This window comes from Giraffa tippelskirchi, chromosome 6, assembly GCF_054371585.1.
Source record: "Giraffa tippelskirchi isolate mGirTip1 chromosome 6, T2T-mGirTip1v1.2.pri, whole genome shotgun sequence".
In the NCBI taxonomy this organism is placed as follows: domain Eukaryota; kingdom Metazoa; phylum Chordata; class Mammalia; order Artiodactyla; family Giraffidae; genus Giraffa; species Giraffa tippelskirchi.
This window is the reverse complement of record NC_137280.1, coordinates 112,436,354-112,458,404: the sequence shown is the minus strand read 5'-3', so window position 1 is coordinate 112,458,404 and position 22,051 is coordinate 112,436,354. Positions and strand designations below refer to the sequence as shown.

The 22,051-nt window shown below is 41.9% G+C and overlaps 1 protein-coding gene across 32 annotated transcripts in view; it reads left to right on the top strand.

The window, feature by feature from the left end:
* The window catches only part of LOC145509795 (uncharacterized), a 1,222,357-nt gene that overhangs the window by 25,290 nt on the left and 1,175,016 nt on the right, over positions 1-22,051 (top strand). For 25 of the 32 annotated variants that reach the window (XR_014056433.1, XR_014056441.1, XR_014056423.1 and 22 more), the window contains one exon: positions 224-392. The exons of 6 other annotated variants lie outside the window; for them this stretch is intronic. The gene's annotated coding sequence lies outside the window, so the exon portion shown is untranslated. Of the gene's footprint in view, positions 1-223; positions 393-17,051; positions 17,179-22,051 lie in introns of those variants that run through there. One more of the 32 variants, XR_014056434.1, reaches the window with a different exon arrangement.

Here is a 22,051-nt window from a genome sequence, read left to right as displayed (position 1 = left end):
ATGCAGTGGTTATCAAACTTGAGAGTTCGTCAAAATCACCTCGAGAGCTTGTTACAACACAGATTCCTGGGCTCCATCTCCAGATTTTCCGAGTTAGCAGGCCAGGGGTGGGGTCTGACAGTGTGCATTTCAAGCCTGTACCCAGATGATGCAGCAGTAGAAAGTAAACTCCTGAATTTCAGGAGCTGAAGATCACAAAGCTTTGTCTCTTGCTTTCACACAGTCCCACGCGAGTGAGCAGCCCTCATCCACCTTGTGGCTGCGCCATCTGCCTACATGGCCTCCAGGGATGGCAGAAGCACTGAACTTCCTCAACCCGCTCTGGACACGAATGCATGCTCCCCATGCACTGACTGGAGCTGGATTCCAGGAGCACTCCTTCTGCCAAACAGGTACTTGACATTGACTGTCCTTGCTCTGCACAGCTGAAAGGCAGTGTGTGCACGTGGGATTCAGAGATAAGAAAATGGAAACTCAGAGAGATTAGCTGCCTTTACAGGGGGAAGGCCTAGAGCTAGGATGTAGAGCTGCTGGGCTGACTTCTTCAGAAAACCACTGAACGTGCTGAAGTGGTAAGTTAGTACAGCCAAGGGTTGACATAGAGCTGGCTGTTCTATTGAGGTTGGGTAAAAAATTTGTTCAGCCTCAACAGAACAGACACACAATTGCAGCCCTGTGGCAGGCTCTTTCCACAGCTCCCTCTCTCCATATAGTTTGGAACCTGAGAGCCCCTCAGAGTAGCATGAAATAGCCATGTATTTTCACAGCAGCATATGCCCCTGCGGTAGCTAGCTATTTTGAGGGAATGTATCCTGAAGAGGAGAAAGAGAAAGAGGTATTTAAGCAAGAAGCCTCTAGAAGATGACAGAGGAAAGGTCATCGCCGGTTGTTACAGTCATCCCTCAGTTGGAAACAGTGAAGAGAAACCGAGTCTGCCCGGCTCTTCATTGAATCTGTCATTCTAAGAAACTTGCAGCCATGCGTCTCTTTCTTGCCGTCCAAGCTTTATCTCAACATAAATCATACAATTTTATGTTTTAAATTCAAATCTTTTTTTAAACTTAAAAAGTATAGTTGATTTACAATGTTGGTTTCAGGTGTACAGCATAATTATTCATTGTTTTTATAGATTATACTCTATCTAAAATTGTTATAACACGTTGGCTATATTCTCTGTGGTGTACAATGTATCCCTGTAGCTTATTTATTTTATACATAGTAGTTGATGCCTCTTAATTCCCAACCCTTTTCTTGCCTCTCACCCCCCCTCCCCATTGGTAACCCTTAGTTTGCTCTCTGTATCTGTGAGTTGGTTTTGTTTTGTTACATTCATTCATTTGTTTTATTTTTTTAATTCCACATGTAAGTGATAACACAGTATTTGTGTTTCTCTGACTTATTTCACTAAGCATTGGATACTTTAGATCCATCCATGTTGTTGCAAATGCCAGTATTCATTTTTTATGGCTGAGTAGTATTCCACTGTGTGTATATATGCATATATGTGTACACCTACTGTTTATCTGCTGATAGGCACTTGGGTTGCTTCCATATCTTAGTTATGCTGCTGTGAAGTTTGGGGTACATGTTTCTTTCCAAATTAGTGTTTTCATTCATTTTCTTCAGGTATATACTCAGGAGTAGAATTCCTTGATCATATGGTAGTTCTGTTTTTGGTTCTATTTGAGGAACCTCCATACTGTTTGCCATACTGGCTGCATCAATTTACATTCCCACCAATAGTGTAAAAGGGTTTTCTTTTCTTCACATCCTCACCAACATTTGTTATTTGTGGCCTTTTTGGTGACAGCCACTGTGACTGCGTGAGGTGTGAGGGGATATCTCATGGTGCTTTTGATATGCATTTCTCTGATGGTTAGTGATGCTGAACATCTTTTTGTGTGGCCAGTGGCCATCTGTAAGTACAAATCTTAACTGAGTGAAGCAGAGCATAGTGATGCCTGCATGTTCAAGCCCTCCCACAGATGTGATTAACTAGTTCTTCCATTCTAGATACAAGTATACCTAATACTGCTTTAAAACTTAATGTTTCAGGAACTAACGATCCTATATGTAGTCTTCATGTGCCTTTTGCCAGTTCACTCCTTTTTTGGGCTTGTTATGCTCTTCAGAAGAGCCTTTAAAAGAAACTGGTATACTAACAAAGATAAAGCTCATTCCTTCCACCCACCCACCATGTGTGTTTTGAGTCTTTTAAGTAGTTCTCACAAGAGAATCAGTGGACAAAGGGGTCTGAAATACAGGCTGAAAATTAACACTTCCTGTGCATTTACTTTACGTTGTGACTAACTGTGAATGGAAAATATATCTTGACCAATTGTCCTCATTCTATAGGTTAAATTTCATGTTGATTATTCTGTGTCACTTACTTGCATCTATTTCCTTGAGGGAGGGTCTGTAGAAATTTCTGGTGTGATAATCTTTTAGATAGCCTTTAAAAAGCATTGTTTAAACATTGCCAGGGAAATTGAAAGATTCTGTTATCTTCAGTATTTTACTTCATTTTTGCTTAAAGCCAGAAAATTTGATTTCTTCAGGTCTATATACTAGTTACATATTAATCAGATGAACTCAGTGCTAACATATGCCAATTAAAAAGAACCATGATAATCATTTCTTGCCATTTTGGCTAAGATCAAGTGTACTAAAAAGAACCACTGACGTGGTATATAAAAAATTAATTCAGTATGGGAACTTGTTACTTTTTGATTCAGAAAGTAAAATTAGCCACATTCTAAGAAAAATTAAGTATTGGATTTTTTTCAAGCAGATGTCATTAACCTGCTGAAAATGAATATATTATTGTAGAAAGAATATTAAGATTTTTTGAAAATTACTGCAAGTAAATAGGTACATTTTAACTATATGCTGAAAATACAGTGATTAAGCTTTAGGGAAAATCACTTTATTAAATGTTGAGATGTCTTACTCATGGTCTAGTTAGAACTCTTTTACGAAGGGTACTTCTGCTTCATAACTTTAGTAATGCTAAAAATAATTTGAATCTTTAACAAGATTCTTTGACAATGAGGCCAAAATATATGTGTGTATGTTTTCCAGTGATCTAACTTTAATGGATATATGACTTATTAAACAGGTTCATTTTAAAGAACAAGAGTGAAGAAAAAATCAGAAGTACAAGTTGAAGAGTGTTACTGGGTGTCCCCCACCACGTTCCCAGCCTTCCCTGAGTGTCTCTTAACCCTACCCTCTTTCCAGCATAGTGTGTACTTCCTGTCGTTGTTGTTCAGTCACACTGAGTCGTGTCCAGCTCTTTGTGACCCCATGGACTGCAGCACGCCAGGCTTCCCTGTCCTTCCCTGTCTCCCTGAGCTTGCTCAAACTCATATCCATTGAGTCGGTGATGCCGTCCAACCATCTCATCCTCTGTCGTCCGCTTCTCCTCCTGCCTTCAATCTTTCCCAGCATCAGGGTCTTTTCTAATGAGTTGGCTCTTTGCATCAGGTGGCCAAAATATTGGAGTTTCAGCTTGAGCATCAGTCCTTCCAATGAATATTCAGGATCGATTTCCTTTAGGACTGCCTGGTTTGTTCTCCTTGCAGTCTAAGGGACTCTCAAGAGTCTTCTTCAGCACCACAGTGGGAAAGCATCAATTCTTCAGCACTCAGCTTTCTTAATGGTCCAACTCTCACATCTGTACATGACTACTAGAAAAAGCGTAGCTTTGACTAGACGGACCTTTGTCGGCAAAGTAATGTCTCTGCTTTTTAATATGCTGTCTAGATTGGTCATAGCTTTTCTTCCAAGGAGCAAGTGTCTTTTAATTTCATGGCTGCATTCACCGTCCGCAGTGATTTTGCAGTCCAAGAAAATAAAATCTGTCACTCTTTCCTGCTTCTTAATTCCTGGAAAAAGCTTGTTTACTCTGCCCATCCCATCACCACCTTCCTCCTTCCACTACCCCAGGGCTGGGCTGCGTGTCCAGCTAATCTATATCACACTGTTATCATAGTGGCTGTTTTATTTGTGAGATCCTGAAAAGCAGGGTCTGTGCCTTTTAATTCTAAATCCCTAGCACTGAGCACACTGCCCAGAACATGGAATAGTGAGTAAACAAGCAGATTGATTTAACTGATGGCACCAGGATTCATTTGAGGCAGCAGGAACAGTGACACGGTGCACACAGAAGAGAAGAAAGTTACATATTATTCTTTTATTTCTTTGAAGGATCATCAATAGTTTATAGAAATTTGTTGTTTTCCAAGTGCAAAGAATGTCTGAAGGTAGTTAAATAAATACATCATTACACCGGAAACGGAAATGTGAACTGAGATCCAGTTTACTAACTGGACCTATAATTCTTTTAGGTCTGTTTTTAATACAAATTAAATTCTCAATTATTGACCTCCCTTTTACACTATTCTTTTTTCATATGGGAACTATCTTTTAGTTTAAAAATTGAGGGTTTAAATACTGACCTAAATTTTTCTTGGAGTTGGCTTTTCATTACAGCTTTGATCACATCTAGATTGACTTCTTGAGTCATGTAGTTTGGGGAGATTTTCAAAGAATGCAATCTACATGTGGGCACTGAACTACTGATAACTGTCCTGTGGGCGGGACTGTGATTTGAGGGTATTATCTAAATAGGAGTAACAACATAGTCCAGAACAGTTCTGAACTTACACATGGAGGACATTGTCTTATGGGAGTTGAATCAAAAGTCTTGAAATATTGCTGCATTTTAACTGTTATCAATCAGAGTCATTGCTCCATCAAGAATTAGGTCAAATTCCACAATTTTACCACTTCCACTGTTAGCTGCTGGTATTACTGATATTAGCATTGCTGCTAGTATCAGTTTGCTTGTTCTTCTTTTCCACTCTGTCTGCTCACACACACAGCTCCACAGGCATCCAGATTATGTTTCAGTGGGGTCTGACTTTAGTAAGCGTTGGAAGGCAATTTAGCTATACAGAAATGTTTTGTAATGGTATAATTTGTAATGTAATTTTACCTACAAGTGAAACTGGTCTTCCTTGAGTTTCCTGTTATACAACCAGGTTGGTTGCTATTTCATCATCACTATTTACATTCTTCTAGGAGTTTTGTATTTAGTATTTTCTATGATCTTGGTCGACATTGAAATTAAGCTGACCGACTTAGCATTGTAAACATAATTTTTTTCTTCTTTAAATATAGAGGATTTCAGGAAAATGGTATTTTTCATAGCGATCTTTAAGCAGAAGTGAAACCAAGTGTTTGTATGAACATAACACACCTCACCACCTTCAGAAATCATGCAATAATTATTTAAAAATTATTTTCCATTTTCTTTCTGTTGCTCTTTTTCTTTAAACATGAAGTTAGCAACTTAGGAGCAAAGACACTAAAATTCACAGTTTTGCAGCTGCTATCCCTGTTTATGGGATCTGGAGCTACAGCTAACCCTACAGTGTTGTTTGGAGAAGCAAAAGCTCTCACTGGGAATGTGCAAAAGGCATCCTGACAGGAGCGTCATGGATTAAATGCTGTGTTCACAGCAAGACTTCATAAAGGCAGAGCATCAATCAAGAATTTAGGGGAGCAGTGGGAGAGGGTTGTGTTTGTCTTGGCAAGGTCCATGTTATCACAAAAGAAGACTGTGGGCCAGTGTAGACCCTTACCACCTCCTGAAATAGCCAAAGTCAAGGAAAGGGTGTAATTGCCATAATTGGAAATAAGTGGCCCAGAGAAGCCTGTTTTATATCATAGAGGTATTACATACACTTTTAACATGGAACAGACTATTAAAAATCATTTGAAAATAATAGAAAAAGTATGAATGGGTAAATGAAAGGCTGTCTCTGTGACCTTGGATCCTTCCATGGATGAAGTCTGGTCAACTGGATACAAAACAGTCTCTGGCAGTTGAGAAGCCATGTACACCTTCAGAGATTTGAACTCTGGGTTTGAATGGCTAGTTTCAATTATTATGAAGCTAGTTGTTTTTGTTCTTGGGATAAAAGGGACTGAAGATGGGAAAAGAAGATGATACTCTAAAAGTTTTATAGTAGAGGTTGTGCTAGAAAGAAAGTCAAGGCCAAAAATAAAAAAAGATCTGGAAAGAAGGTGAAAAACAAAGGCGGAAATAGTGAATGCACTAAAAAAGATGAAGTCAAATAGGAATCTTATCTTGGAAAAGCTGGGGAGAAAGTGGGTTCTTTCCCCCTGTTAGTGTCTAGAGTACAGCTATTGATAATATTTGGCTGTTCTCATTAGCTGAAATATGCTGACTGCCTAACCCACATGAAAAGTGAAACATGTTGTCAGTTATCCAGATGTTTCCAAATATCTGGAAACACCAAATAGATAAAATATCTCAGTGATCAGTTGAATTTTTTTTGCTTTGCTTATATAGATGTTGACATCATATGGCAGCTGAAGTTTGCTTGGCACCTGTCTGCGTAGACTATAAAATAGGTTTCAGACCTGAACCTGTTTAACATATACGAACACTTAGGCAGCCACCATGGGCACATGTTTGCTCTGACTCCAATACAGTGCTGCAGCTATCTTTGTATATCGAAAGGCAAATTAATGTTAAGCACATTGTCATTATCCATGAAAAGAGGTGACAGTGTTTTGAAAGATAAGAAGAATGCTTCTTTTTCAACATGATATTCACTGGTGCTCCAGAATTTGGAAAATCATTTTGATTTAATTCTAATCCTTGGGAATGATTGAAGAGCAAATCCTGGAACGGATGAAAAAAACACCATAAATCGGGGTTCGACATATCCTTTCTGTAAAGGGCCAGAGAGAAAATACAGTTTGGGCTTTATGGCCCCTACCATCTCTCTAAACTCTGCTGCTGGACCATAAAAGCATCTGTCAACAGTATAGACTTGAATGAGAGTAGCTGTGTTCCAGGAGAACTTTACTTATGGACAATATGATTTGTATTTCATATCATTTTCATGGCAGGGCTTCCCGTATAGCTCAGTGGTAAAGAATCCACCTGCCGAGTAGGAGACGTGGGTTCGCTCCCTGGGTAGGGAAGATCCCCTGGAGGAGGGAGTGGCTACCCACTCCAATGTTCTTGCCTGGAGAATTCCATGGGCAGAGGAGCCTGACGGGCCATAGTTCATGGGGTTGCAAAGAGTTAGACATGACTTAGCAACCTAAACAGCAATGATTTTCATGTCAGAAAATATTCTTCTTTTGTTTCCGACCACTGAAAATTATAAGACCAATTCTTACCTGTCCAACTGTAGAAAAGCAGGTGGTGGGCTTGTTAGTTTGCTCACCTCTGCCCTAAAATAGGAAAGATTTAGATGAATAAAAATGAATAATAACAGTAAAGACTTGCAGCGCACTTTCTGTGTTTGCTCTGTAGCAATGTAATCCTCCAAACAGCCCCGTAAGATTCGTTCAGCAGACAAAGAGGAAATGAAAATTCTGAGATTTGGGGTCATAGAGCCACTATGTATAGCTGGGTGGGTTGCTCTTGCACGTGGGTGCCTAGTCATGTGAGTGGGAGGGTGTGGGTCAAAAATGGGCCCTCTGCCTTCTTGGGATTTCATCTGCCTAGAGGGCCACCTGCTTCTAATTTTCCCGAGGTCATAAGGGCCAATCTTGCAAATAACATACTCAAGGCTATACGTGGTCTTTAAGTGGCTGATCAGGATTTGAACTGGGAACTCTCCTTCTAAAGACTCTGCTATTTTTTGAAGCAATTCCTTGAATCCTTTTGAATATATTTCATGTTCCAGAGGTAATTTTTGCACAAATCTTGCTTGTTTCTATATGAATTCTCTCTTCCTTCCCAAGAACTAACAGATGCAAGCACTCTGAGGTGGCTTTGTTCCTGCAATTAGCTCTGTTTGTCTTCATAGCTGCCTGTGCAGCAGTGCGTCAAAGTGTCAAAGGACATAAAACAGCAGTAGCTCTGAACGTTACAAGAATGAAACATTCTGAGGATGGAAACACTTGTTTTCTCTTCACTCCGGTAATTCTTTCCCAGCCCAAACCAAGACAACCCATTTCCAGTGGGACTGAGGTGAACAGCAGCTTAAAATAGCAAACCAGAATGTATTACATGATTTGGGACTGTAACATTACTTACGTGTGCTAAGTTGCTTCAGTTGTGTCTGACTCTTTGTGACCCCATGGACTGTATGCCAGGCTCCTCTGTCCATGGGATTTCCCAACAAGACTACTGGAGTGGATTGCTGTGCCCTCCTTCGGGAGATCTTCCTGACCCAGAGGTCGAACCTGCATCTCTTATGTCTCCTGCATTGCAGGCAGATGCATTGCAAGGTAGGTTCTTAACCAGTGGCCCACTAGGGAAGTCCTTAGAATATAATTTTTAAAAAGGATTTCGCAGTCCAGTTGGAGACCTTTGTTTCCTGTGTTGTACAGACTTGAGCCAGGCTCTCAAGACCTTCTACAGGACTGCCCACGTTTATTTTTCTAGTTATCCACTATTCCCTCAATTTATTTGGTTAGATTATCTCCTTTTCATTGTCACCGTTGAATATATATGCTCCCTCTCCATCCTGGCTCCTTTTGCCCCATGGCCTGGAGAGCCCGCCCCAAGCCCTGCACATCCCACTGTCACACCCTCTGCTGAGTTACCGTGTCAGGTACCCACCTTCTCCAGAGAGCTGCTTTTGGGTCCCTAGCTCCAAATCACATCTCCTACCCCACACTGTATCATGTAAGCTATGTTCTGTGTTTGTTGGTCTCAGATTCATCTTGTCTCAGTATTCTGGGCACTAGAAGATTATAAACTCTTAGGGCAGAGTATTGAGTTCCCTTTAGCAGCCACGGGGTCCACACCCCAAACTCTGCTACACAAGTAATACTTCTCACTTTCTGTATCTCAACTTGAGAACTGACTATGATGTGCCCATTCTGGGAAGCCTGTGGAAAAACAAGCCAACAAGCAAAACACAACAAAATTTTAGTTCTCCTTGGGCTTCTCTCACCCCTCCTCTGGCACTATGCCATGGTTCTGGGAGCTTCCGCAGAGCTGAGGATTGGGGAGGCAGGGGACACTGGGCCCTCTGTTAGCCCTCCAGACAGGGTAAGCCTGAGAGCCTGTCGCCTCTGTCCTCAGCTTTAATGGTCTGCTGTTCCCATGTCATGCTGGGAGCCCAGGAATCTTCATGAAGGCTGCTTATATTTCTGTCAGTGTGCACAATGTAGCCATCCCTCTGGGGGCTGGCAGCCTTCCTAGTGGGCTGCTTAATGCAAGGCGCAGCTCTCTGCCCTTGGGACGGGTCCTGGGCCTCCGCCTCTTCTATGCTTCCTCAAACCCCGGGAGCTGGGAGAGTTGAGAGGAATGGCTCCATTCTTATTTCTTCAGGATATGAATAGAGAATCTCTCCCCATAGGTTGGGGCTTTTATAAAACAAAGACACAAAAGCTTGTGGTTTGCCCTGTTTTCTCCTCTATTGTGTGCTTCTCCTGAATGAATGGAGATCTGATCTGGTGTTGGAATGGGGTGGATTGGGAGAGGTTTACTGGGATAAAAATGAGAAACATAGAGAAAAAAATGTAAGTGAATATTTTAAAAGAGTAAGCATCCACAGACATGTTGTGTTGTTTTCTCTAGTCCCTTACCCAGCATTATGATGATGCAGAAAGAGCTTAACAAAGACTGTCTCATGTAACTCATGGAGTTCATGCTTTACATGTACAATGAAAACAATAAGAGCATCCATTTCTACCATCAGGCATTTTAATGCATTATTTTGTTTTGTTAACTTTTATAGCTGGATTAGGTTTAACTAACTTGGTAACCATGTAAGCAAAAAAAAATCCTCTTCCAAATAGGTGCTTTTTTGTCCTCATATCACATCTTTGTCTGTAAAGAGGAGTGAGAAAGAGAGGTCAAATCTGTTTACAGAGAAAAACTTTGGCTCTCAGTGACATCAACAGGTTAGTAGGTGATGGCGAAGTCTGTGCAAGTAACTGGCAGGAGAACTCCCTCTGTTTACCTAATTCCTTGGCATGAATCACTTCAAACACTGTCCACTTAGCTCTGCCAGGTATGTCCCTGTCTGAACATTGTGCTGCATTCAGATGAACCCTAGTTATGTCTCATGCTGAGTTTCAGAGGAAGTTACAAACAAAGAGTACACAGAGAACACCCAGTATCGTAGTGGGAAATCTCAAGGAAAGCTTTAAATTAAGGACCGAAAAGGCAAGAGCAGCAGAGGGTGATGGGCCAGCACTGGAGCCAACCTCTGGCTTGAGTTGAAGCATTTTTAAAAAAATTTTTATTTATTTGTTTTGGCTGTGTTGGGTCTTTGTTGCTGCACGGACTTTTCTTTGGTTGCAGTGAGCTCGGGCTACTCTTCATTGCAGTGCGTGGGCTTCTCCTTGCAGTGGCTTCTCTTATTGTGGGCTCTAGGGTGCACCAGCTTCAGTAGTTGCAGTTCCTGGGCTCTAGAGCACAGGCTCAGTAGTTGTGGCACATGGGTTTAGTTGCTCCAAGGTATGTAGAATCTTTCTGGACCAGGGATCGAACCCATGTCTCTTACATTGGCAGGTGGATTCTTTACCATTGAGCCATCAGGGAAGCCCTTGAGTTGCAGCTCTTATGAGCTATGGGACCTGGGACAGGGGCACATTAACCTCTGATGTTTCTGTTTTCTTGTCTGAAAAAAATTGAGATAAATGTAATAGTATTATGCAATTATTATGAAGAGTAAGTGAGTTAATTTGTCTACTGCCTAGGATACTGCCAGACATACAGTAAGCAAAATGTGTTGTTTTTATTGCCAGACCTATATTCTTTTTTTTTTAAATCTCTTATTCTCTTCCTGATCACACCTTTTTACTCAAAAAGCTACTAGAAAGACCCGGTCTAAAATCATTCACAGTTTACCATTTTGTTCAAAATAATTGGAAGTGCAAGAGTAACTTACTATGATCTGTCATCTTAGGAAGCTTAGACTTTTATGCTTAAAGCCATTGCTTTGAAATGGGCAACTACTTTCTGATTTTTGGGTTCAATCTAGGTCTTCGGGCAGCTGGGTTTCCAATCAATCTGTAATTATATTTGTTTAAGTGTGTGTTGGATACAAGGACTCAAAAGCCCAACAAAAGCTGGCTTAAGGAAACATCAGAAGCATATCTGTCGGTCTGTATAGCTGGCAGCCTACAGGTAGGACAGACCTCTGAGGGATTCTTTAATTCAGTGGTTCATCAACGTCATCAGGTTTCTTGCTGCTTCTTTTCTTTGCCCACCACTATGTTGGATTTATCCTGGAGCTGGTCTTGCCTCATGGTGGTAGTTGAGCTGCTGACAAATTCATAGGATTCTTGCTTTCACCTGTATCCTTGGAAACAGCCAGAGAGATGGTCATATTCAGAAGCTCTCAGAAAATGGCAAGGATGCTTCTCTCTTGGAAGGTACAGAAAGCATCTCCCCTGGTCTTAGTGACTCCCATATTGTCCATCCCTGCCTGAGCCAATTACTGTAGCTAGGGAAGGAGATCACAGTGATTATTTTAGGCCTGAGCTACATACCTAGTAGGAGCAGGGAGCATTCACTCCTTCAGAGCACAAGGGCTCATGGGAAAAAATCAGAGACGTGAGTCAAAGAGAGGGGATGGATGCTGGGGGCAGGCGGTGAGTTCATTATCCCATACAATACTGTGCCACCTGCTAGAATCTAGATTGTAGTTTGTCTAAAAGCATTCTTTTTGCTCTCTGCTAAAAATCTCATTTCTCCTCACTATGTTCAAAAGAACTGGTTTTTGTTCTGGGTTTATGTTTGTTTGTACCTGTTTTCTTTTTATATTAATAGCAAATATGATTCATACCTGTCTTGGCCACCTGGAATTGTAACTGGCCACAGCAGTAAGTTAGAAGACTCTACCCTTTGCTAATTAAATTAGACATAACTTCAAAGGGCTAATTAAGTGTACATAAAGACTTACTCATCTATTTTTAAAGTAATTTTTTATGTTGTCCTACTTTGAAGGGTGAATGCTGATGGAATTAGACTTTCACAGCTTGGATATGTGTTGAGATACATTCATTTTCAGATCCTAACTAAGCTGACACATTAGCAGTGGGTACACACTTACTGAGGGGGAAGGCACTTCAGCCCTTCCTCCTGCCAGCCCCAGTGTGATAATCTGCCATTCTCAGCTTTTTTTTTTCTACCAAGTCACACGTGAAGGAAGACGTTCACCCTGAGGACAGGCTCCCATGTACACCATTCAGTACATCCATGTTTCCTTCACCTACTCCCTTCCATTGGAACAAAAACACATCAGAATGCAAGTTAGTGAGAGAGGTATTTTAAAAGGCGTGAACTTGAATCTCCTCTAACGTATAAAAATAAAAAAGTCCTCACATTTTACCTTTTGTATTATTCAGGTAAGGCTAGATTATGCTGCAGTAAGAAACACCCCTTAGTGGCTTCATACAGCATTTCATTTCTGTTTTTAAAAATTCGTTTATTTATTTGGCTACACCAGGTCTTATTTGTGACACTCAGGATCTGTAGTTGCGACACTCAAACTCTTAGTTGCGGCATGTGGGATCTAGTTCATGACCTGGGATCGAACCCGGGTCCCTTAGATTGGGAGTGCAGAATCCTAGCCACTGGACCACCAGGGAAGTCTCCAACATTTAGTTCCTTGTGCAGTGTGATCTTACAGGGGAGGGCATGCTCTGCTAGTCATCCAGGGACCCTGCTGACACAGTTGCCATCTTGAAGCAGCTCACGCAGTCACAGAGCTGGTGAAGCCAACATCACCAGTCATGGAGCTGCTCTTGTCATGCCCTGGCATGACACACATCACCTTCACTCCTATTTTGTGGCCGAGATGAGTCACCTTGGCCAAGCTATGTGCCGATGGCCTTAAGTGGTCCTATTATATGAAAGCCCAATTACCACTACAGGTTGAAAAAGAGAAAAATAATTAGTAACAAATGAGTTCTATCATACCTCATTGCCCTGCTCATTCATTGCACTTCCTGCCATCCCAGGGGCCTTGCATGGGTACTGGTCTACAGCCTGTTAGGAACTGGGCACCACAGCAGGAGGTGAGTGGTAGGCCAGTGAGTGAAGCTTCACCTATCACTCCCCATCACTCACATGACTGCTTGAACTGTCCTCACCCACCACCCCACCCCCCAAGCTGGGGAAAAATTATTTCCCATGAAACTTGTCCCTGGTGCCAAAAAGGTTGGTGACCCCTGTACCAATCAATAAAATTCCATTGGGCAAACCTGTAAGCTGATGGAGATGCTTCCTGGACCATTTGCTCTATGTTTGCCGCCTGGAAGGAAGGACTTTTTAGATACTTTGCTGATTTGTTGCATATTCTGGTTTGGCAGCATTTAGAATTATATGTATATACATATATATACAAGTATATTGCATAGATAAATGTAGGGCTGCTCAGCAATGTATGTTAAAACCCAGAAGATGAAAATAGGCCTCCACGAGCACAGTGAAGAACCAGCCTGAAAACTCAATTTAAATAGCTAACAGCCTACACAGTGAGATCTCCCTTCTATAAATACCCATATATGTATATTTATAATGCTTAGGAAAATCCCGGAAGCAGATTTACTTAAGTGCTAAGAGTGATTATATCTGGTTATAATAGCAAATGGCATTACACTTTTTATTTTCTTTTCTTTGTGTTTTATATCATGTCTTGCATAGAAAAATAATTATTTCATTGCCTTATCCATTAGGTGAAATGACTTGAAAAGCAACTGTGGCAGGCAGAATTCTCAGACAGCCCCGAGTCTCCTACCTGGCTGTATATGCCATATACAGCCCCTTCCCCAAGTGTGGATGGGGCTGTGAATAGCATGGGATACTACTCCCATCATTATGTTATGTTTTATGGCAAAAGAGATTTTGCACACATAGCTAATGCTCCGTATCAGTTGATTTTTGACTGAATCGAAAGGGAAATGCTCTTGACTGGGGGTAAGCTAATCCAGTGAGCCCTTACAAGAGATGAGAAGGAGCAGCAGCAGCAGCTTTATTCTCCTGGCCTTGAAGGAGAAAGGTGCCCCTGTTGGAAAAGGAGGAAGCCCTATGGCTAGGGCCCAAGGGTGATCTCTAGGAGCTAAGAGCTAAGAGCCATCCTTGGCTGACACTTTGTAAGAAACCAGGAGCCTCAGGAATTCAGCTGTAAGCAATGAAGTCAGCCACCAAGCAGTGAGCAGGACAGAGGGCTCCTCACCTCCACGCAGACAGCAGCCCTGGTCTACACCTTGACTGCATCTGGCGATGTCCTGAGCAAAGTGAAAGTGAAAGTCACTCAGTCGTGTCCGACTCTTTTCAACCACATAGACTGTACAGTCCATGGAATTCTTCAGGCCAGAATACTGGAGTGGGTAGCCTTTCCCATCTGCAGGGGATCTTCCCAACCCAGGGATCGAACCCAGGTCTCCCACATTGCAGGCGGATTCTTTACCAGCTGAGCCACCAGGGAAGCCCAAGAATACTGGAGTGAGTAGCCTATCCCTTCTCCAGCAGATCTTCCCAACCCAGGACTTGACCCGGGGTCTTCTGCATTACAGGCAGATTCTTTACCAGCTGAGCTATCAGAGAAGCCCAAAGGACCCAACTAACGCACTCCTGGACTTCCGACCCCTGGGCTTTGAGAGAGAATACATTTGTGTTGTTTTAAGTCAATAAGTTTGTGATGACTCATTACACTGTAATGGAAAACTCAACATCAGTGTCAACAATTGGCACAAAAATCTACGGAGTAAAATCAGGAAAAAGTGGGGGATGAACAAGTGTATTCAAAGGAAGAAAAAAGGTTCTTCAACTAGAAGTCGGGATTGCAGTTAGCTTTGTGGAGAGTGCTTGGGAAGAGGAGACAGCCTTCTGGAGCGCTGGCAGTTGTCTACACCTTGCTGTGGGAACTTGATCTGGATACTGGTGTGTTCACATATAAAAAATGCATTGAACTGTGTACTTAAGGCTTCTGTGTATGTTGTTGTTGTTGTTGTTCAGTCATTCAGTCGTGTCTGACTCTTTGCGACCCCATGGACTGCAGCACACCAGGCTTCCCTGTCCTTCACTATCTCCCAGATTTCGCTCAAACTCACATCCATCGAGTCGGTGATGCCATCCAACCATCTCGTCCTCTGTCATTCCCTTCTCCTCCTGCCCTCAATCTTTCCCAGCATCAGGGTCTTTCCCAAATATGTTGAGTCAGTTCTTCACATCAGGTAGCCAAAATATTGGGGCTTCAGCTTTAGCCCCAGTCCTTCCAATGAATATTTAGGGTTGATTTCCTTTAGGATTGTGTATCTCAATAAAAAATAATGAACTAAGTGCAGTGAGTTTGGTGTCAAACCATTACCAAAATTCTAGATAAAATCTGTGTGTATTGTGTGTGGTTGGTAGTCAAAAAATATTTTTTATTGTGGTAAAATATACACAGCATAAAATTCACCATTTAAATCATTTTCAGTGTACAATTCAGTGACATTAAGTGCATCCATATTGTTGTGCAACCAGCGACACTATCCATCTCCAGAATTTTTTCATTATTCCAAACTGAAAGAAATATGTTTTTGTTGTTGAGATTCCTGACTCTGTTTTCTTTTGGCCATGTAAACAGGTCAAGGAACAACATAAGATGGCTATCAAGGCACTGCTGGTATTTTGTTTTATTTATGTATGAGGTTGACACGAGCTCTGATATGCCTCTGGGTTTTAGTGGAGTAAAAATTCTTGGAAGGTGGCCATTTATTTTACCAAGTTTTATAAGCAAGGATTTTTATCATCCCTTCCCAGTCCCACTTTTCATCGCTTCCTCACTCAAACCACATTCTCCATTGTAAAAAGTTGTCTGTGATTCTCAGACCATACAAGAACTGTTTGACCCTTGCCTGTGTACCTGCCCTGAGATGCTGTCACGTCCTTTTATGCCTGGTAGACTAACTTACAGTTAGCTCATTTAGAACATCTTATTGTGCACATACTCTGTCCTAGGTGCAGGGTATACACTGGCGGACAAGACTTAATCCTGCCTTCATGGCATCAAGGGCCAAGATGGACAAGTGTCCTTCAAATCGTTACTCCTTTGTGAAACTTTCTCCAACTGCCTTCCCTCTATGCTCTGAGGCATTTTTTTTTTTTAGCAATTTATACATACATCTCCCCTCAGACAGTCCCTATCCCTGTATCACATTTATCTATATCCTTGTCTCCGTGGACAGAGGAGCCTGGCTGGCTGCAGTCCTTGGGGTCACAAAGAGTCAGATGCAACTGAGCATGCATGCACTCTTCTACTTACCTGAAAGTTACCTAAAAATCTGGTTCTTCCTGTTCATTTCTGTGTCCCATGTACACAGCACAGTGGCCAGGGTGGCTACTCACTTAATATTCCCTGAGTGACTGAGTTAGATGTGGAGTAGGGATGCTAAGGATATATTATGATTAATTTGCAAACTCTACCTGAGAATCATAGCACCTGAACATCTGCAAGTTACTGAAGTTTGGTTAATAGTTAAATAGAGAAAATGCAGAAGGTACTTTTAGAGTCTTCTTATGATGGATTTATATTATTAATCACATCAAAGTATAGGAACCTGTGAACCTGTACTTCCTCCTCTCAAAGTTGGCTCCCTTTCTTATTAATTAAGTTGGGTATGCTATAGTATAAATCGCCTGATGCTTATTCCACTCATTTCATACATACTAATGAGGACAAGCCTACGAGTGTGGTGGTGGTAGGGAAAATCATTTATTCAGCTGTGGGAAAAATAACATCAGGACTCAGACCCCCTGCTGACTTTGCACACAGCTCTTTTAAAGATTGATATTGGCATACTAATTAAGTAGCTGAGTGCATTAAATAAAGAACATGTCACTGGAGGTTATTAGCGACTCCTTGTGTTTCTCCACATTGTATCTTGTAGGTGAAGGTAGAGTGTATGGACATTATCTACAGTTTTTCAAGTTTTCTGCTCCCATCAAAAATTAATCACAGAGTTCAGAGAATTTTCAAAGTTCCAATTAACTGTAGAAAGACTCACTTTGATACAAAGCACCATAGTTATGCCTATCTCCTTTACAGTGTGTGTATTTAACAGAAACTGTGGGTAATGGTCTCATAGCTAAGCAAGAATGTCCTCTGAAGATGTGTCCTCAGACTTGATGATTGTGCCTAGATTGTTTCCTAATTTCTAGAAAGAGAGAAAAAGGTAAGATAAGTCCCCCAATCATTGTTTTCTTTGCAGGAAATGATTTGTGCTCTTCCTGAAAGTGAAATTTGCATTATTTTTGACACGTCCACATGCCTAGTCAGCTCTGTCTGTATCCTGCCTGACTATAGTTAATGATGGGAGAATTGAACCCCAGTAGTATTAATTTTACAGTATATCACCTACTCATTTATTTTTTGAATGTCAGTACAAGCAAAATTTTTCAAAAAGCACAGGGAAAGCATTTGTGTGTGTGTTAATATGTAAAGATGACTGTTAAATTATTTCCTGAGTATTAAAATAAAACTCTTCAAACAGAAAGCAGGTGACTAATATTCCGGGAGTTGGTGATGGACAGGGAGGCCTGCCATGCTGCGGTTCATGGGGTCGCAAAGAGTTGGACAAGACTGAGTGACTGAACTGAACTGATGTCATGGACATAAAATGTGGGAGCAGTTTAGGATGGGTGGGTGCCAGTGGATTGAGGAACTAACTGAATGTTTGTTTGGATTACGGCTTGAGCAGAAGTGGGAAATCAAAGCCAGAAACAGGCAGTGCCTTGGCCAGTGTCACACACCAAGACCAGATTGTCAGCTCTGACTGCCAATGGCTTGTCTTCCCCCTGAAGAGACACAGTTACAAAAATTTTCCTCTTTCTTTACTTTTCTTATTTATTTTTCCCCATATGTTTTTCTCCATCTGTATCTTGACACTGTGTGTATTACTAGAGATAAAAGAACTCACTCTTGTTTTCATTTCTGTTTCTGTTTGATGCATCCAGTTTTTTCCCCTCACTGGGCTCCCAGCTAACTCTTTCCACCCTTTTTTGTCAATATTCTGTTCCCAGAGAGCAGGATCTGTTTTCAGTGTTTTTCTGGCTAAATCGAGATTGTGGGAGAGTTGAAGTGTTGACTTTGTACTGTTTCTTAGTTTACCACGAAAGTGGAGGGAGGGGTAGGATGACGGGAAGGGAAATCTTAAATCATGCTGAAAGACTCTTCCCTCCCTTTTCTCTTTTTTTTCCAAATCTCATTTTATTGATTTGTTTTCCTTTTTAAAACTTCGTATTCGAGAATTGTTGGTTTACAATGTATTAGTTTCAGATGTACAGCAAAATGATTCAGTTATACATACATCCGTTCTTTTTTAGATTCTTTACTCATGTAGGTCATTACAGAATATTGAGCAGAGGTCCTTGTGCTATTCAGTAGGTCCTTGTTGGTTATCTGTCTTATGTATAGTAGTGTGTGTGTTGATCACAAACTCCTAATTTATACCTCCCTGCCATGTTTCCCCTTTGGTAACCATGTTTGTTTTTGAAATCTGTGTCTATTTCTTTTTGTAAATAAGTTTATTTGTATCATTTTTTAAAAATTAGATTCCACATATGAGTGATGTTACATGATATTTGTCTTTGCCTGGCTTACTTCATTCAGTATGATAATCTCTAGGTTCATCCACGTGATTGCGAATGGTATTCTTTTTTTTTTATGACTGAGTAATATTCCATTGTATGTAGGTACCAGTTTCAGTTTCAGTTTAGTCGCTCAGTCGTGTCCGACTCTCTGCGACCCCATGAACTGCAACACGCCAGGCCTCTCTGTCCATCACCAACTCCCAGATTCTACCCAAACCCATGTTCATTGAGTCGGTGATGCCATCCAACCATCTCATCCTCTGTCGTCCCCTTCTCCTCCCGCCCCCAATCCTACCCAGCATTAGGGTCTTTTCCAATGAGTCAACCCTTCGCATGAGGTGGCCAAAGTATTGGAGTTTCAGCTTCAACATCAGACCTTCCAATGAACACCCAGGATTGATCTCTTTTAGGATGGATTGATTGGATCTCCTTGCAGTCCAAGGGACTCTCAAGAGTCTTCTCCAACACCACAGTTCAAAAGCATCAATTCTGCGGCGCTCAGCTTTCTTCACCGTCCAACTCTCACATCCATACATGACCACTGGAAAAACCATAGCCTTGACTAGACGGACCTTTGTTGGCAAAGTAATGTCTCTGCTTTTAAGCATGCTATCTAGGTTGGCCATAACCTTCCTTCCAAGGAGTAAGCGTCTTTTAATTTCATGGCTGCAGTCACCATCAGCAGTGATTCTGGAGCCCAAAAAAGTAAAGTCTGACACTGTTTCCCCATCTATTTCCCATGGAGTGATGGGACCAGATGCCATGATCTTAGTTTTCTGAACGTTGAGCTTTAAGCCAACTTTTTCACTCTCCTCCTTCACCTTTATCAAGAGGCTCTTTAGTTCTTCTTCACTTTCTGCCATAAGGGTGGTGTCATCCGCATATCTGAGGTTATTGATATTTCTCCCGGCAATCTTGATTCCAGCTTGTGTTTCTTCCAGCCCAGCATTTCTCATGATGTACTCTGCATATAAGTTAAATAAGCAGGGTGACAATATACAGCCTTGACGTACTCCTTTTCCTATTTGGAACCAGTCTGTTGTTCCATGTCCAGTTCTAACTGTTGCTTCCTGACCTGCATACAGGTTTCTCAAGAGACAGGTCAGATGGTCTGGTAGTCCCATCTCTTTCAGAATTTTCCACAGTTTATTGTGATCCACACAGTCAAAGGCTTTGGCATAGTCAATAAAGCAGAAATAGATGTTTTTCTGGAACTCTCTTGCTTTTTCGATGATCCAGCGGATATTGGCAATTTGATCTCTGGTTCCTCTGCCTTTTCTAAAACCAGCTTGAACATCTGGAAGTTCACGGTTCACGTATTGCTGAAGCCTGGCTTGGAGAATTTTGAGCATTACTTTACTAGCATGTGAGATGAGTGCAATTGTGCGGTAGTTTGAGCATTCTTTGGCATTGCCTTTCTTTGGTATTGGGACGAAAACTGACCTTTTCCAGTCCTGTGGCCACTGCTGAGTCAAATCTTTATCAATTCCTCTGTTAATGGACATTTAGGTTGCTTTCATGTCCTGGCTATTCTAAATAGTGCTGCAATGAATATTGGGGTGTATGTATTAAATATCTTTTTAAATTATGGTTTTATCCAGGAGTAGGAGTATATTCCTAGGAGTAGGATTGCTGGATCATATGGTAGTTGTATTTTTAGTTCTTTATGGAGCCTCCATACTGGTCTTCAACTGGCTCTATCAATTTACATTTCCACCAGCAGTGCAAGAGGGTTCCCTTTTCTCCACATCTTCTCCAGCATTTATTGTTTGTAGACTTTGGATGATGGCTTTTCTGACTGGTATGAGGTGATACCTCAATGTAATTTTGATTTGCATTTGTCTAATAAGTGTGGGCTTCCCTCTTGGCTCAGATAATAAAGAATCTGCCTGCAATGCAGGAGACCTGGGTTTGATCCCTGGGTTGGGAAGATCCCCTGGAGAAGGAAATGGCTACCCACTCCAGTATTCTTGCCTGGAGAATCCCATGGACAGAGGAACCTGGCAGGCTACAGTCCATGGGGTCAAAAAGAGTTGGACATGACTGAGCAACTAACACTTTCACTTTTCTCTATAATTCGTGATGTTGCCCATGTTTTCATGTGCTTTTTGACCATCTGGATGTCTTCTTTGGAGAAGTGTCTTCTTAGTTCTTTTTCTAAAAATTTTATTTATTTGTTTCTGGTTGCACTGGGTCTTCATTGCCGTGCATGGGCTTTCTCTAGTCGTAGTTAGTAGGGGCTACACTTTGTTGTGGTGCATAGGCTTCTCATTGCGGTGGCTTCTCTTGTTGCAGAGCACGGGCTCTGGGTGGGAAGGCTTCAGTAACTGCAGCACGTGGGTTCAGTAGTTGTGGTGTGTGGCTCTAGAGCACGTGGGCTTCAGTAGTTGTGGTAATTGCGGCACATAGGCTCAGTAGTTGCAGCTTGTGGGCCCTAGAGTGCGGGCTCAGTAGTTGTGGCACACAGTCTGAGTTGCTCTGCAGCACGTGAAATCTTCCCAGACCAGGGATTGAACCTGTGTCTCCTGCATTGGCCACTGTCCCACCAAGGAAGCCCTCTTCTTAGTTCTAAGAGAAGGTTTTTCCCATCACACCAGTTGCCTTGCAGAACTGACTCATTGATCAGATCATATTTTCTTTCCACTGCCTTACCCGGTGACCTTGAGGCAGGTACCTTGGCTGGAGAAAAGCAGGGGTGTGGCAAGGGGGAAGCACAGCAAGGTGCGGGAATGCATTTGGCATGTCTTGGAAGAAATTTACCACTTCAGAGCAAATTCTCAAGATTTGACCCCCGACCCTTGTACCTTTTAGGGCATGGTACACCATGACCCTTTTGTGCCTTGTTTCCTCATCTTTGAAACAGGAACAAAAATATCTCTTTCTCAGGTTAGAGGTGAGGATGAACTAAAGTGCTTGGCTCCAAAGCCCGGTCTGGAGGTGGTTATGATTTTCACGGAGTGATGTCAACAGGCAGGACATGGTTTCTTGAGAATTCTCACAAATTCTCTCTGAACCAAGACGTCATGAAATGGAGCTCTGTTTCAACAAATTTTCTTTCTTGGGCATTGGGATAAGAGAAGGTTCTTGCCCTGGGAGGGTAAAGGAGGACAATGGTAAGATCTAGATGAGACGTCAGCACCTCAGCCAACTGATGTGAATTCTAGCTATGCTCCAATGCTCAGAAAGCGCTGCAGCGCCAGGCTGGAAAGAGATAAAGCCCAGAGACCCACACTGTAGACATTGGCACTTCCAAAGCTATTTCCATGTGTACAACTGAAAAATGTCAACGCTGGCTGTCCCCGTCCATCCTGATGTAGAGGTGGCCAGCGTTACACAGCAAGAATGGCTGCAGGCCAGTGCAGATCCTCAACTGACCTGGAATCTCTTGTCTCAGAGAGACTTCATGGGAAGCTCCCTTAGGGTATTTCTGTGTTGTACTTGGCCCAGGCTCCCAGC